Below are 5371 nucleotides of genomic sequence, written 5' to 3' on the forward strand. Positions count from 1 at the left end.
GCGCACTTTTGCACGCAGGCGCGCAGCACGAGCATGGAATCGCGCATGCGCCGCGGAAGGCAGCTTGTGTAACCTGAGGTTGAGAGAGAGGTCTTGCTGAGAATTGCATCCCTTATAGTCAGGCTCCTCTGTTCTAATGACTGAGAACAGACTCCTTTCTAGGAATCTGCTGCAGGTTTAAAACTGCTGTTCTAAATCTTAAGATCACCCCATTTGAAGAATATTACTGCTGTCAAAAATGTTACAGATATAATCATATTTTCTATAACCTTCCACTTTGAGGCTTGCACCAGATGTCCATAGCTTTTTGCATACAGGGTGAGTTGGCCATATAATAATTGTGTGTGTGTGTGTGTGTCTTTATTTTGTTTTTCTTTTCCTTAAGGTTAACAGACAGAACTAATTTTAATGAGCGAGGACTTCACATTCCTTGGCATGACTGTTACTGTAAATGTGGGCAATGACTGGTGGGAATGAGTACAAGCTGGGGATTGTTGTGCATGGCTGATAGGAGCAGGAAGTAATTTGAAAATAAGGAATTATATGACGCATAACTTCTGGATAGGCTCCTACACCAGGATCCACAGTGGCAGTCACAGTCCACAAAGACTACACCAACTGCCACACCCATCTCCACATGGATGGATGGATGGATGGATGGATAGGATGTGTGGTATATGTGCACCAGGGGTACCTGTCAGTCCTAGCACGGTGGCATTCGCATTCATGTACTAAATAGATTGACTTTGAAGACACTGTTAGTTAAATAAGCCGGGTAGAAAGGGACAAGCATTAAGTGATGCCATCCATTTGTCTTATCTGGAATGAACACATTTATAAAGACAGACAGTAGAAGAATACTTGCCTCACAAGGTGGACCACAATGTGGGGTAGGGGTATAATCAGTGCAGAGCTTCTATTTGGGGTATTGACTCCTCTTTCTGGAAGCAGACAGTGGTGATGGTTACCTCAAATTGTTGAGGTATTTAATAGCATGGAACTGTGTCTTTAAAAATAGTTAAAAGTAGTAAAAAATGTGATTTTTGTTTAATTCTAATGATGTGCAAGATTATGAAATCATCACTTGCATAAATATTAAACATAAATAACTTTTAATAGTAAGACTGCAGCCCCGGCAAGTGGCTCTTTCTTCATGCAAAATTGGACAAAACAATCTCAGGAGAGTTTATGTGACTAAACTACATGGTAATATACACCCTTTTTAAGCAATTACAAATTGTATCTTATTCTTTTAGTGTTTGCCCCGGTCCTGAGTGACAAGCCATCTTATAGCAATTCCTAGTTGCTAGGATACATAGGACACTATCACGGTTTTGTACCAACACTGCCATTGGGAATGTGTTGTTCCTATTGACCAGCCAGATTACAAAAGAACCTAAGTCAGTTCTCTGTATTCCATAGATGCTGATGGGAGTAATGAGTGTAGAGGAGTCTTGGATTTCAGGACAGGACCAGCTCTGCTCTCACAGCCAGGGTGTAAGAGCACTGCTGTCTGTAGATCTCCTTCCTTTTGGTAGTTCTAGAGAGCACTCAGGAGTCATGCAGGAAGAGAGCAGTCTGCTATGCCTAGAAATCCATTGACTCTTGCAGAGGCTTGCTGTGAGCCACCTTGTAACAGTGAGGAAAATAATGATCAGGATGATTGAGTAGCTGTTAATAATACCATCTTTATTCTTGTTAAGAAGCAGCCTGTATACATAGCACTTACAAGATACTGAACCCTGCCACAAATAAATACCTGTATCAACTGTGGCTACCTATAATTGACAACTCAGCTCATTAGATAAGGAATTTGTCTCAGTATAACCCAGCCAGTCATTGGTAGAGCCTGAGTACACATATGTGTTACACCAGGGTCCAGCTTCTTAATCATACCCACAGTCACCCCGTGGCCTACAAAAGTAAGGCCAGGAAATACCCTAGCTGTCCTAGTTAGTTTTTATCTTGACACAGGCTAGAGTCAGCTGGGAAGAGGGAAACTCAGCTGAGGAATTACTTAGACATTGTTGGCCTGTGAACTTGTCTGTGGGAGATTGTCTTCATCTGTTTTGATTGCTATTTGGTTAGGGAGGGCCCACCCTCTGTGGGAGGCACCATTCCCTAGGAAGTAAATTTCACCCACTGAAGAAGAAAGCTGGATTAGCATGAGCCTGCAGCAAGCCTGTCCTCGGCATACTTCCGTGGTTTCTGCTTCATTTCCTGCCTGAGTTGCTGCCACAACTTCCTTGAGGACGGACTGTTACCTGAAAGTGAAGCTGAATCAAACCCTTCCTTCTCCGACTTGCTTTTGATCATTGTCACAGCAACAGATAATAAACAGGAACACCAGCTATGGTGTGACTTTTTTAATGAGCATTTCTTTAGCCTTTCTCAGATATCTTGGTGCTATATCCAACTTTCTTTCTCCAAATGAATGACTACCAGTCACAGCAGGAAGTCAGTGGGGAGTGGATTCCCACATGCAGGCTAGGGGTTGGCCTCTCACCTGGAACTTGACCCTTTCTGAATTTAAAATCACTATTCTTCCAAACCTAATCACAGTGCTCTTTAATTTTTCCATGATTCGAATAGGGAACTATTGTTGCTGCTCCTTTTATCATTAGTTATGGAACAAACAGAGGGGTTTATATTCCTATATGCAGAGATGTCATCTGGCAAACACACTACTGATGGTTTTTTTCTTTCTTGTTGTGTCATACTTTGAAATGTAATTAGGTTTCAGGCTGGGTGGCTGCCTCTTTTATGACAGATCTTTTGCTCTATTGAATTGGGGGTGGGAATATTCCTGGAGGGTCTTTATTCCTCCATTCTTCCTTTGTTTCTATGCTTTCTTCTTTCCTCATTACTGCTCATATGCTTTTATCCAGTCTGTCCATCTACACTGATACATCCCTTTTGATAATATCAGTTCTAGATCAGAAAAGCTAGTATGGGGAACCAAGGAAAAGTAAAGAAAAGGAACAAGAAAAAACGTTTCACTTTTTCAATTTTTTTTCATGTCTATCGGGATGAAAACATACAAGGTAAAGATGGGCCTTTAATCCCAGGAATTGGGAGGCAGAGGCAGGCATTCCCTCCCCCACTGCCCCTGCTGAAAAAGGTGCAAGGTCAGAGTTTAGTGTCTTGTGCAGTGTTTAAGAATTCTTTAAGGTACATATGTTGTCTTTAAAGAACATGTAACTACTAAAATGGGCCCTGTTCTCTTGAGGGAAGGAGGCTAGTCCTTTAAGTTGTTGGGGTGAGGGGTAGCCACAACATCCTAGAAATCATATATAAGGGAAAAAAGAAAAACAAAAAGGTATTTCACTGTCAGAACAGTACAGACTTTCACATTTGTTTACTATAGCCGTGTAAGTTGAAATGCTCTAACAGGAATAAGGATTTCTAGTCCCTGGAGGGATAACACCTGTGTGCCTCTAGACAGACCCCTATGTCTTACTGGACACATTCTCCAGCTGCATAATAAGGGAACCAAGCTTGACAATCTTGATGAATTGGGGATTTTTGGACTGAAAATCTCACATATTCAGCTCTCTACTATTCCCATGGTGATGTCTAAAAGTTTAAAAGAATATAGATAGAATGGATGGCTGGTTTGAAGGCAATCCTTGCCATTTATTTTGTCCCAGTATGGACTATTTGTGTGTGTGTGTGTGTGTGTGTGTGTGTGTGTGTGTGTGTGTGTGTGTGTGTGTGTGTGTGTGTACACCATGGACCCCTGAACAATAGTCTGTGTGAGGATATGACAGTGGATTTCCTGGCATCATAACTGTATCTTCAGACAATAAAGATGCTTCAGAAGTTACTGATTCTTATTGTGAAAGCAAATTAATACTATGTTTTAAAATAATTTGCTTTCTTTTGAAATGGTGTAATGTAAATCCTTAAAAGTAGATAGTGAAATGGCTAAGTGATAGTGAGATAGGCCAGTGAGATGGCTAAGTGTGTGAAAATGCTTGCTATCAAGGCTGATGACTTATGTTTGATCTCTGGAACCCAAATAATGGGGGGAAAGAAAGAAGAACAGAAGGAAAAAAGTTGTCCTTTGAACCCTACCTATGGTCTTTGGTATGTGTGCACCCACATCCACGCATACAAATTAGTTAAATAATGTAATAAAATATATTTCTAAAACAGAACAAGTTTTCTTTGTGTAGATTGAAAATGAACACAAGACTGTCTAAAAAAGAGGGTCTTTGAGAGGCATGCATACATTCATATTTACCCACATAATAACCAAAGGGTGGAATGAAACCAAAAGTCTACAGATAAACAAAAACAACTGTAGGATGTTATTCAGCCTTTAAAGGGAAGTAAGTCTTGTCACGTGCCCTAATATGGATAATTTATAAATTCACTAGAAGACAGTTTATACTATGTGTCTACTTCTCTCAGGTATTAGAAGTAGTGAAATTCATAAAGCACACAAGGATGGCCTAAATCCAAGTATAGAATCAAGAGGCTATAAAGTAATTTCATGGAAAAGCCTCCCTTTAAGAAAATATAATTGTATCTCCAAAGACTAAATATACTAGAATAACTAGTTTTGATATAATGTGTATTTTATTCATGTATTTCATGTAAATTTCCTACACACAAACAGGACTTTTTCATCCTGCTATTATTGGTGTACAATTTATATAAGAATCTATGCAGAATTGCATTTTTTGCAATACACCTTTGCAATGCTCCTGCTGCCAGTCATTGATGCAAAAGAAATAAGAAATGCACCACTCAATAATTTATTTTAAAAATAAATTCTGAGCATTTCCCCTTTGGAAACTTAAGCAACAATTTGTTACTTAATTGTTTTGGTTTGTATCAGTGATGACTTTGAAATAATGTCAAGATCCTCCCCTCCTCTTCGGCCCTCCCCCTGCCCTATCTTGTCATCCCCTTCTTTCCCCTTATCTTCTCTTTTCTCCCCTACTCACTACACCCCCTCCAATCTCCTTCTCTCCCTTCTCTTCTCTTCTCTTCTCCCCCTCCCTTTCCCGTCTTCCCCCTTCCTTTCCTCCCCCTCACCTTCCCCATCCTGTCTCCTCCTTTGTCTCCTACCCCTCTTTTCCTTCTCCCCCTTCCCTCTTTCCTCTTTTTTTTTTGGGGGGGGGAGGAGTTGCCAAACTTTTCCTTAATATCCCAGGCTCTGCCTGATATTTTTTTTTCTCTAACAACTTGCATAGGACTGAAGTCCAAATTTGCATATTTAATGTTTTCCTAAGACAGTGGGTTGATGCTAATAAAGATATTGCTTCATGTCTTGCTAGCAAGAAATGCCACCCCTGGACTACCCTGACACTTCCTGCTCTTATTAATACAATGTCAAGAAGGTAATTTTTAAAAGTACACT

The sequence above is a fragment of the Phodopus roborovskii genome, unplaced genomic scaffold (assembly GCF_943737965.1).
Source record: "Phodopus roborovskii unplaced genomic scaffold, PHOROB, whole genome shotgun sequence".
NCBI lineage: Eukaryota > Metazoa > Chordata > Mammalia > Rodentia > Cricetidae > Phodopus > Phodopus roborovskii.